Source organism: Balaenoptera acutorostrata, chromosome 3 (assembly GCF_949987535.1).
Source record: "Balaenoptera acutorostrata chromosome 3, mBalAcu1.1, whole genome shotgun sequence".
NCBI lineage: Eukaryota > Metazoa > Chordata > Mammalia > Artiodactyla > Balaenopteridae > Balaenoptera > Balaenoptera acutorostrata.
Window position 1 is genome coordinate 4254353 of NC_080066.1, and position 12885 is coordinate 4267237.

General features: G+C 39.0%; 1 protein-coding gene across 6 annotated transcripts in view; it reads right to left on the minus strand.

The window, feature by feature from the left end:
• Positions 1 to 12885, minus strand: part of CACNB2 (calcium voltage-gated channel auxiliary subunit beta 2) — a 400160-nt gene that overhangs the window by 113975 nt on the left and 273300 nt on the right. The gene's annotated exons all lie outside the window — the stretch shown is intronic.

Sequence of the window (12885 nt, forward strand, 5' to 3'; positions counted from 1 at the left end):
TAAACCCCTAGGGTACATGGATTTGTTTCAGGGGTCTATGAAGGCCACCATCAATTTCCTCATTTATAAAATGGGGTAAACATATCTGTCCTCCCTTCCCCATGAAGTAGTTGCAAGGACCAAGCAAAGTAATACACAGGGAATTTCAACACTGAGACACTGAATAAACATGAGCTACTACTTGCTGATGGTACGTAAGCTGACTGTTCCTCTGGAAAAGGCTCGAAGATTTCATCATATATTCAAAGGCATTCATGATCCAGAAAAGATGAGGAAATAGTTTTTTAAAATCCTTAAAAAAAGGCTCCATGTTGATGATGTTAACAATAAACATTTTTTTTTTCAGCCAAGGAAGTACCATATATATTTCAGGGAAATATAAAAAATTACTTCAAGAGCTAAGATTACAAGGTACCCTATTTGTCTAAGTCAAATGGATTGTTTTTCTTGGACCGCAGTTAACAAGTGTGACTGACCTTTACTAATATCAACACATTTTACGTAGATAGGAATTTTTAGGGAAAAAAAAATTCAAACTCCTTTTTTATAGAGTTACTACAATTTACCAAATGCCTGATTTTTCATTTTACCAAAACATTTAGCAAAAGTATAAGAATGGAAACAAATGGTTCATGTTTTGTAAAACTAAGGTATTCAGGAGAAATTTAACGTTATCGTTTTGAGGTATAAACACGACAATGTTTTAAAATTAAAAATCCTTTTCAGTTCCAAATCCCTTTGGATAGGGTCAAACTCCAACATCAGACTAAATTCTATACTGAAGACTGTTGTCTGGGTATAGCTGAGACTTCAAGTAGCTGATTCATGCTCAAAGAACAGGCCTTGGTATTATAGCAAAATATTAGTGAAGTGTACATTTCTTAATGTGTTAAGCTTAAATAAAATATTTAAGGTTGGGATACATCCCTTTAGCGGAGTTTTGATCACTTGGATAAGAGGATATGCTGAGGCACTGCCCCCTCTGAGATGCCGACTCAGATGCAGATCACGTGGTAAAACGGACACAAAACATAAGGCAGCTCGTAAACTCTAGCGCACAGTCCGGAGTTGCTGCAGGACCTGGGCTTCAGGGTGATCAACTTCTCGCTTTCATTTTAAAGTGAGGAGGTGAAGAAGATAGTATTGTACATTACCATGGGGCTAGTAGTTAAATGTCCTTTTAGACTGCACTCCTGATAATTAGGGATCAAGGCTTAATCATTTTATATCCTCGAGCATCACCCATACCGCAAGGGAGGTGATCAAGTATAGGTGTGTTGAATGAATAATGCCTTCATTTAGCATGTGGAGATTTTTGTCTATTCAAAGGAATTTTATACTTCATTGTGTATATCCATTATAGGATTATTATATGTTTCAGATTACTTAAACGCACAGAATTAAGCTAGTAGCATATGCCAATGATCTGCTTTAATTCTGCGTGACTGTGTGTGATACAGGGTTGCCTTGTAAACCACCTTGTAACTTGACTTGCATCTGCAAGGAATGTTGGTTGACTCAAATGTAGGGTTACAATGGGTCCAATAAATATTTCATTCAAGGATGACCACAGTTCCTCTAAGAAGACAAAAGTAAGAGTTAAGGTGTTTAAAATTCAGGGAATGGATCTAGAAAGCAGAAAGACTGGACAACTTGATTGATGATTGACTGCTGACGTTTTTGCTTCCTTCCTGCCAAACACACTTCCTGGTCCCATCTTGGGAGGTAGGGTGAGCAGAGTATTAACCTCACTTTTTTTTAAAGTGAGGAGAAGAACTTTTTTTTTTTTTAAAGCAATCAATGTTAATCTTGCAAATATCAGTAGAAAGAACTCTTAGTAGGGAATCACTAGATCAAAAATAACTTTCCCAGCTAATGTCATCCATCTTCCTTCCTCAAGACAGGATTTAGTTAAAATAAACGAACACTTTCTCAAGCCACACAAGTTTCTTTAAAACCATCACTAAGGCAGTTTCCTAGGTTTTCTTTACAACACATTCTCATCTCTCTCAAGTCAATTATAACATCTAACTTTACATTTTTGGCTGCTATAATTTTTAGACCATTCCTTTCACCATTTTTTTTCCTTAGGAGGAGACAACACTTATGAAATCTCTTTTCAGATAGCTTCATTGTAATTTCAATCCGCTCTCCCTTGACCTACTTAAACTCAATTTCTTCAGCATTCTTCATCCAACCTGTTTCCTAGATATTTGATTATTTTTCCATTTCTCTATAGGAAGACCCTATTCAAACATTTTTAGGTACATCCCATTTGCATCTCCGTTTAGCCAAGAATACAGTACACAATATATCCTGAAAATTGTTTTTTGTTTTTTTTTTGGCCACACCACGTGGCATGCGGGATCTTAGTTCCCCGACCAGGGATGAAACCCAGGTCCCCCTGTAGTGGATGCGTGGAGTCAACCACTGGACCGCCAGGGAAGTCCCCTGAAAGCTCCTCCTTTAATAACATATTAGATTGAAGAAATTTTAGCTCAAAATTTTTGTTTAAAGGATATTAAAATGTAAACAAGCACTCATTCCAATCAGTGGCATAAGTACCATAAGGTAAACTCTAATTGTACTATCTGGATGCAATAGCTAAATTAAAAAAAAAAAAAGAAGCAGAGGTGGTGTTTTGATTTTTAAATTTGTTTTAATAGTTGCCATGCTGGGTTTTTTTTTTTTTTTTGCTTTTGTTATTTAAGAAAAAAAGAAGTTTTATTCCTTTAATCCCTCCAGAACATGTAACAAAGAGGCAGCATTAGTGCATTGTCAGTTTATCCTTCTAAGAGGGGCTCACTGATTAGGTGAAAGAACGTAGGACAGAATTCTACCAAACAGAAGCCTGGGTCCTTGTCCTAATTCTGCCACTTAGGAGCTCAATAAGCTTGAACAAGACTCTTCAATATCCACCATCAATTTCTTCATAAAATGGGGCAACCATACCTGCCCTCCTTTCCCCACTGAGTAGTTGTAAAGACCAAGCAAAGTTATACTTTGGGATACTGGGGACTGCAACACTGAGACACTACATAAACATAAGCTACTAAGGGCTGATGGTAAAGCTTAACAGCATCATTAAAAAAAAGTCCAGGATACACACACACACACACACAAAATTCTTTACAGCATTATTCACAGGAGCCAAGAGGTGGAAGCAGCCCAAATGTCCCTCAGCAGATGAATGAATAAAGAAAATGTGGTCTACCTACATAATGGAATATTATTTGGCCTTGAAAAAGAAGGAAATTCTGTCACATGCTACAACATGGATGAGCCTTCAGGTCATGATGCTAAGTAAAAGAAACCAGTCACAAAAGGACCAGTACAGTATGATTCCATTTATATGAGGTACCTCGGGTAGTCAAAATCATGGAAACAGAAACTAGAATGGTAGTTGCCAGGGACTGGGGGGAGGAGGAAACAAAGAGATATTGGCCAACAGGTAGAGAGTTTCAGGTTTGCAAGCTGAGAAAGTTCTAGAGATGCAACACAACAACCGGAACATAGTCAACACGACTGAACTGTACACTTCAAAATGGTTAAGAGGATTAATAAAATCCACTCTGGTGTGGTTAGTTTAAGGTAAATTGGAATTAGATGGGATTTAAGCAAAATTAAACCAAAATAACAGCCTTTGTTGGACCCTCAGTTAGCAATCTTGATAACCTTAGAAAAAAGCACACCACTGGATAGCAAAGGCTCTATCCCCAAAGAGACATCCACTTCATGGTGGGGCATCTATAATCCCTGCTGCCCTGATTCTGGTCTTCCAGCCCTCCCCCAACCCCAGCAGTATCTCCCATCCACCTGCTTCCCATTCCTACAGCCTTTGGCTCACTGCTGTTAGCCCATCACTTATTACCTTATGCTCAGTCAGGACACACATGTCTGGCATCATCATTAATTAGACCAGGAGCTTCTTGAGGGAGAAACCACATCTAGCAGATCTTTGATACTCCTCCTTCTAGCTCCTAGGTCAACAGCACAATACCACCCATCAAATGTTTGCTAATTGAATAAATTCTACTGTCTTACAGTTTTCAACACCTTTCCTTTAGTTGTTGGTGGGGCAAAAACTCAAGAGCAGAGAGAGGTTGAGTGTTTTAACTGCCTAAAGGTCTTTGTGCTGTTCCCCGTTCATATCTGGTAGAGAGAAAAAGAGGAAAGAAGCGTGTATTTATAGCTGTGTTTATAAAGATACCACAAAGATGTTCAGTTACAGCTCTCAATGAAAAAGAAGGCTTGAGCAGCAAAGTTTATAATAATCCTTCCCCAATCCATTTATGGTTTTGAAACAGCCAAAAGTCTGTATTATAACAGTCCTTAAAAGGGTTCTTACACAAGAGTGCAGTTTGAATGTGGGCAAACCTCAGCACCCTAGAACTCCCATTAATAAAAACCATAAATTCACTGTAAGAGAGTGTTGAATTCGAGTATCGGGTTCCCTTTAATACATGTTAACTCTTATCCATTAGAAACTTAAAACTCACTCCTGGGTAGACTGCCAAGATAAATATAGCCATAAGGAAACAGGGAACGATATGTAATTTTATTCCTAAAATACTCAGGTGTTACTCAGAAAAGAAAACGTGAGAAGAGCAAGAGAGCATTGTGTTAACTTGCTCTTGATAACAGAGGAACGAATCTACAGCCACAAGATTAAGAAGCACAGAGCCTGCCTTTACTCTCAAGGGGCTCAAAGTCCAGTGCAGGGGAAAGGACACCGCCTCAGTCCCGGGGATGGATAGGGATGTGATTGGACCTGATCGATGAGCTGCTGTCAACATCACGTAATAGTGCAAATGCCACTCAGGGCAGCTGTCACTGGACAGTACAGATGTGCCACCCAGCACTCACCACCGAGTCAGAAACAACCCCAAGACAGTAGTGACCACGTAACGGAGCAGAGCCCTATGGGGCCTTCCCAGGACAGAACCCCCCACCCCAAGTTCTCCGCCTGCCTCGTCTGTAGAAAAACTTGAGCCAAAGAATACGTTTCATCAGAGAAGTGAGAAAATGCAGATACAAAGGAAAACCATCAAACAAAACAAAATAATAATAATTTAGTCATTAAACAAAGTCAAGGACCTTTAGTTCCTCTTCAAGGGCTACGGATAATATTCTGAGTCATGTCCTGTGAGCTGTTGTGCAGATACTGAAACCCTCACCAGGTGGAAGACGTTAACTACATGATGACCAGACTGTAGCCATGACATAAGCTGCCACAATGCCAAAGAAACGGGAACAAACCGATCCTGGAACTGAAGACTAACTGTACTTAAAACAATCAAGAGGATGCTGGTCAGACCCCCCCATGACCAACTGCAAGACGACTGTCAGAACTGACTGTGCTATCCTGCATGAAGCCCCCTCCCTCCACCTACACACCCCTGAAACTCCCCTTGAAAAGCTCTTGCCCCCGATTGGCAATGGGGAGTTGGTTCTTTGGGACGTGAGTCCACCTTCTCCCCAGGATTGCTGGCCTCCTCGATAAAGCTATCTTTCCTTTTACCCAACACTTGTGTCTCAGTACTGGATTCTTGAGCAACAAGCAGTCGAACCTGAGTTTGGTAACAACCATATATAATGGTGTATGGCGACCTTGCACAGCTAAAAAGGGAATGAAAATAGTGGTTTCATTGCTTCTAATACAGACTCCCCATTAGACACTGAATTTGAAGGCAGGAGCAGTGTGTACCAGCCACCTGTGCCCACCCCAGTCCCCTATCTGGGAACTCTGGACTGGACGTGTACAGCTCATGCAGTTATCACTGGAACCAAGAGTGTCACATATAACTTATCAAAAGGTCAAGCAGCCAGTCTACGGCAGAGATGGAATCCAAATCCAGGCTTTCCTGAGTTGAGCAGTTGTGACAGAGACCACATGACCAGCAGCACCTTAAACATCTCCTATCTGACCCTTTACAGAAAATAACCTTCTGACCCCTGGACCAAGGCTTTGAGCTTGGGAGGATGAAATTAACATTGACGGAAATAAGAAAATGCAGAGAAGAAAGAGTTTGAAGGAAAAAAATGGGGAGCTCCATTTTAAACGTCAGAACTGATAGAGATGCCGTAGAAAGGAAGATGTGAGATACTAACACTGGGGAGAGAGGCCAAGGGCAGAGGTGCAGACTTAAAAGTGATGATGAAGCAGTGAGAAGGACGAGATGGTAAAAGGAAAGATGGCAGTGGTTTAAAACTCGTTATGGACATGAAGCTCTCTATTCAAAAGGAGAACTTACACTGAAGTCCCAATATGTCAAACAAGAAAAAAAAAAAAAGAGAGAGAGCTGCTTTGGCTGAATCTAGGAAGAATACACCAGAACTCAAGCTGCTGGGCAGCCCTCTGCCTCTGTAGCAGCTCCCAAGAATCCACCAGTTTGTAAACCAAAGGCATGCCTCCAACAATAAAAGCCAGAAGGTCAAGGTTGGTGCATTTGGCTGGATGAACTTCCACACTTTGGTGGAGGGAAACAGTGGAAGAGATTGAAAAGGAACAACCAGAGAGGTAGTAGAAATAGGCTTACATTGTAGCCAGGACCTGCCCGACAAAACTGAACTCAGTAGAGAAGAACAACCCTGAGACCAGTGTGAGAAAGAGCCAGCCAGCCTGCTGGGGGATGGGGGACCACCCAGAGGAGAAGGAGCCACCCAAGCTGACAGCTGCCAACCTACAGACACAGGCAAGAGGCCATCCCAGATGAGCCAGTCACCAGCTCACCTGCCAGCTGGCCAGTGATGCATGGAAGAGCATCATGACCTAAGCCACTAAACGGAGAGCAGTTTGTTCTGATGTAAAAGACAGTACAGGCGTTGATGCTGTATGTATTGCATGATCACAACTGCTCTAGAGGATTTCAAAAAGCTTTGCTTTTTCCTCTTCTATCTTTCAAATTGGCTATCATGAACAGTAATCACTCAGTAAGTGTTGTCAGTACTGTGTTATTACTATTATTTTCAATTAACACTGGAGATGGGTGGAATTACAGCACCAGCGTATATGACTGCACCTACCCAGTGATGTTTATGAGTTACGCAGAAGCCTAACAGGTGCACAGGGCTTTCACATACTTTTGCTTTCTTACAGGTAGAAAAAAACGCAACCTAAGTTAATATGTATTTCAACAATAAACGAACTCACGATGTTGGAAATTAGACATATTTTGCCAGTTTTCTAGCTGTATTTGGAAGGTAGTTGCTATGGGCAAAAGAGGGCTGACAGTGTTTCAATGCAAAAATTAAGAGACAACATTAAAATCAACAATGGGAAAATAATTTGAGCCTAAAATATTTTCCAAAGAATGTCTCTCATACTTCATGTTTTTGGTGATGAGACCTCTCTACTGGATTTTATTTCTTACCAATTAAATGTGTTATTTTTCCCCCTGTGTGTAGCCATCTAGTTTTAATACCTGCCACATGTTCTTGGGATTTTATCCAATAGTCTATTTTGTGGGTTTAAGAGAGTATGTGATACAGGCATATACACATACTTCTCTCCTACCCCCCACGTGATTTTCCCAGTAAGATTCATTTTTAAAAACATGTCTAATGTTTCTTGAATAAAAAATTCATCTTTGGGTTGAAGGTGAATAACCACATTCCTGTTTCTTCTTTCTTCTGAAAAGGCCAGGTAGGGGAATATTTCCAACTGGGTAGGATTCTCCCAGTGTCTAAGGCATTTATGGACTAAGGTAATATGAGAAACATTTCTTTCCTCTCTTATAGTATGTTTATTGATAAATGTGGGGAATAAAAACATGGTCAACTGAACAAATGCTTCCTCCTGAAAGTTTTTTTTTTTTTTTTTAAGTCTAAACCCATAGATGCAAAGAACAAAAAATGAGATGGGAGTAGACAAAAACGTAGGGTAGAGAAAACAATAGGCAGTGGCAATTCACAGAGTAGAAAGAGTGAGAACTAAAGTATCAAGAGACTGTGGACTCCTTTGGGGACACTGTTCAGATGAAAAGAAAAGCCACCCCCCACCACCACCCTATAAAAGACCAGCAGTCAAGAAGCTTCCGGTCAGCTTTATGTCATGCTCTTAATTATGAATGGATAACCCCAAATCAAACTTCTGAAGAAAGTCTCCAGGTGCAAGAATAAAATCCAAATAAAAACTTTAAAAAACACTGACAGTACAGAAAAATCTTTAAAAGATAATCTTAAGAGATATAAGAGAAAATACTATAGCCATGGAATAAGGACAAGAAGCTATAAAAGGGGAGATAAGAGGAAAGCTCTTGGGAATTAGACATTTTCAAAAATAAAAATTTCAATAGGTAGGTTAAAAGTGGAGAAGAACTTGGTTAGTAGAACAAAAAGACAGAGGGATAGTAGGGAAAAAATGAGTAGAGAAGAAAACTCTAATCAGACACGTGAAAAACTAGAGAACCAGAAAAAAGAGGAAAGAACGGGAGGAAGAAATTATCAAAAACAAATAAGTAGACAAATAAACAAATAACACACTTTCCAGAAGTAAGTGACTGGCCCTTCACACTGAACATTCACACGAAGAGCCGGGCACAAGAAATAATAAGCCTCACACCAAGGCGAAATTTCAAAATTCCAAGGGAAGAACAGTTCTCAAAATATTAGAGAAAATTATATAGAAATCGAACTCAGAGACAGAATGACATGGGCAGTCACAACAGCAGTGCTGGATGCCAGAAGAAAACAAAACAATGCCTTTAAAATTCTGAAGAAAAACGCTTTTCATACATCAATACTATACCCAGCCAAACTAGTAATTAAATGTGAAGCTAGAATAAAGACATCGTCAAGTTGGTAAGGTCTCAGAAACGTAACCTTCCTCTGGAAGGTTCCATGTTTTCTGGCTGCTGAGCCTTTCCTAATGTTAGCCATTACTCACATTACTTATCAGGCCTTCCCTCTTCTCCACTCCCCACTTTCTACTTTGCAAGCTAAACTCCATCCTGGAAGGTATAGTTCGAAGCCATCACCACCTCCAGGAAGGATTTTCTGTTCCTGCCAGCAGGGGGCAGTCTATTCCTCTGGAGACTCACAGACCTCTTTACTCCCCTAAAATACTTCTCGTCTGCTTCTGATTAGTGTGATTTAAGGCCACGACTTTTCTCCCTAAACAAATACTAGAAGTTTTCTACAGCAAAATATCTGCCTGTTTTTTTCTTGTGGCTCTGGTCTTGCAATGCCTTCCCTACTCCCAGCTGTGACTAATACACTTTCTTCAATATAGTAGACATTTACTGATAAGAGAGCAATTGACTTAAAATTTAGCATTAATCCATTCTTCTAAGAATACCACTCTGAACCTATTTCATCTCTGCTCCAATGCCTTCCACAACCAGATTTCCCAACTCAGAGTCTCTGCACGTAGGGCAGGAAGGATCATTTTTGGGGAGTGAAAAGGAAAAGAAAAACAAAATTCTTTCAATTAAAAAAAAATGATCTTAGGACCCAGCAACATCCATGCAAAAAATTGTAAATGAATGTTTGTAAGAGCATTATCCACAATAGCTTAAAGATGGAAACAACCCAAATGTCCACCAACTGATAAATGGGTAAATAAAATGTGATATATACATACAATGGAATATTACTTGACAAGGAAAAGGAATGGAGTACTGATACATGCTATAACAGGAATGAACATTGAAAACGTTATGTAAGTGAAAGCAGCCAATCACAACAGACCTCCTACTGCATGATTTCATTTACATGCAATAACCAGAACAGACAAATCTATAGAGACAGAAAGTTGAATAATGGTTGCCTAGGGCTGAGGTGGGTGGGGAGAATGGACATGACCACTAATTTAGAACACGGGACTTCTTTAGGGGACAATGAAAATGTTCTAAAGTTGATTATAGTGACGGTTGCACCATACTAAATATTCTAAAACCTATTGAGTTGTACACTTTATTTTTTTAAAAATATTTATTTATTTATTTAATTTTGTCTGCTCCGGGTCTTAATTGCTGCATGCGGGATCTTTTTTTTTTTTTTTTTTTTTAGTTGTGGCACGTGGGCTTCTTAGTTGTCGTATGCATGTGGGATCAATTTCCCCAACCAGGGATAGAACCTGGGCCCCCTGGATTGGGAGCACAGAGTCTTACCCACTCGACCATCAGGGAAGTCCCAAATTGTACACTTTAAATGAGTGAACTATATCTCAATAAACCTGTTCTAATAAAAAGATCAATGTGGGAGTAAACTAAATTCCTATATTACTTGTGTTTAAGAGCACTAGCTTAAATAGGGCAGGCTTTGTAAAGTACAGCAAACCTGAACAAGATCAAAATGTGCATCTTGGATCAGAAAACACCAAGTTGAAAAACAAGGTCATATCAGTTACTTGCCTCAAAATAAATATTTAATCTGTTCACTGTAGAGCTTACTAGTTTAAGAGAAGCCATAATAAAGCAGTAATGAAAACTACTGGGTTTTATGGGAATCACAGACGGCCTGGTTATATAACCTTACGTAGGTCACTAAATTTCAAAAGGTATTTTCTCTCGTTTCACTCCTTGCCAATCACCTTATTTCATGGGCGTATTCTTGGCAATTAATGGATAATATATTTCATATTTACAGAGTGTCAGGATCTGAAAGCACTGTTGAGGTTTATTCCAGGCATTTGCACACACTTAGGGCATGTGATCTTCAGGGTTGGTAAGTTAAAGCACCCACTTAGAAAGGTTTCCTGTTTGAGGGATGCAATCATAGTTACAAAACAAATGTAGAAGAGGTTTGAGTCTTCCAAAATGAATGGAAAAAGTGTTTGAAACTCTCTGAAAAGTAAATAATGATTTCATATATTTTTGAACTTTAAGGTTTCATTTTGAAATAGGGCCCACAAAGGCACAATGATATACTGGTGGAGGAAAGTAGATTAAAAATAGCCTAATGAATGACCCATCTACAATCCTTCTTTTGTATACCTTCTTCAAAGATATCAGAATTAACAAATCAGACCTACCAAACCATGATTTTAACTAAAAGTAAACTTAAATCCGATTCTTTGTATCTTCTTTCAGAACATATTCCAATTCTCACTCACCCTAGTGTAACTCATTTGAATACATCAGAGGTTTAAGATATGGGCCTAATTTTAAAGAAGAAAAATGGATGTAGGTAAACTATTTTCATTAAACATACGATATAGCCCTTCAATTATTTTGCCTTTGGTTTAAATTCTCTTCATTTTCTTTCATCTTCTACTTCACTTGTAACTATAAGCTTTTTTAGTCTGTATGACAAATAACACGAATCTGGTTTGATTTAGGAATAATATTATGATCCATGCTGGGTTGAAAAATATTTAAAAGTTCTATGCAGCTGTGTCACTGAACTCAGAACTTATAGCAGTGAGAGACAAAAATGCACCAATCGGATAACTAAAGACTTTGTGGTTTGTGAAAAGCAAACCTACAAGATATTGGGTTGTATGATGATGTGATATGAGCCTGTGAAACTGTTTAATTTTGGTCTGTGAAAAAATCACATGAATAAACGAGTGCAAATAGAACACTCTTATTTCTGGAATACAGACTCTTATTTACTTTTCTTGACTTTTCTTTGCACCCAGGTGCAAAATACAGAGTGTAGAATTCAGATTCTAAACTGCAACTTATATTAGCTACACCGCAAATTTGGGGCAATTAACTTCACTAGTCATACATTCATTATTTAATTTCAACTTCATAATTTTTCTATTGTAGTAAGAACATTTAACAAGAAATTTGCCGTCTTAACAATTTCTAAATGTAGAGCAGAGGACTGTGAACTGCAGGCACAGAGTTGTACAGGAGATCTCTAGGACTTATTCATCTTACATAACTGAAACTTTCTCTCCGGGGAATAGCAGCTCCCCATCTTCTCCTCTAGCCCTGGGCAACCTCCATCCTGCTCTCTGCTTCTAGGAGTTTGACTACTTAAGATACCTCGTATCAGTGGAATCATAAAGTGTCTGTCCTTCCGTGATCGGCTTATTTCACTTAGCATATGTCCTCCACTTTCATCCATATTGTCACAGCATAAATGTTTGAAATGGTTCACTTGGGTAGAGCAGATTAGTTGGTGGCAACTGGGCCACACCTTGCTTTATAAGTTTCCTGCCTCTGCCCTTTATGAATCCTCTCGCAGTCAAGACTGTGTCACGCTTGGAGATGACTTCCCTGCTCGCTGAGGTGAGAACGTTGTTTTGATGTCCGGAAGTCCTGCTATTTTTTTTTTTAAAAGTCAAGGTCTCCTGGCAGCTCCTCTGCAAACTACTATGGCAGCTGGGCTACAGGTCACATGCATATTACATAACGGCAGTCCATGCATTCAAACGAGTATCTCCAAGCCACGATTCCCATAGCAACACACAGAGATTTTACTCATCTCAGAGATGAAGCAGCCAGCAGAAGTATTCTAATGTTAGTTACCCTTGATTTTCTTTTTTTTTTTTTTTTTTTAGCAAGATCAACCCAGCACTTTTTTCAAAGCCGTCATTTTTTCAAATGAAAACTGTGTTAAAATATGTTCATTTAAAACTTACCGAATATCACACACACCAAGGCCCTTTGAACATGAACAACAGTCTATGCTTTAGAAATAGCTGCTATCTGAACGAATGCATGGGAAAAAGAATCCAAATCATGACCATTAGTGAAATGAAAGAGTCTCAGCTAAATTCTGTACTTCTACGTTTCACATGTCTTTTCCAGTCCCCCCCTCTTCCATATATATGCACTTTATTATTGTGGGATGGAGAAGAAAGTGCTCCAAGGGAACAATTTTAATTAATAAAATCCTTTCTTGCTTTATTTTTGAAAAGTATAATGCAATCCATTTTTTTAAATATAAGAAAAATGCCATCATAAAACACTTAGGGAGTAAAATTTG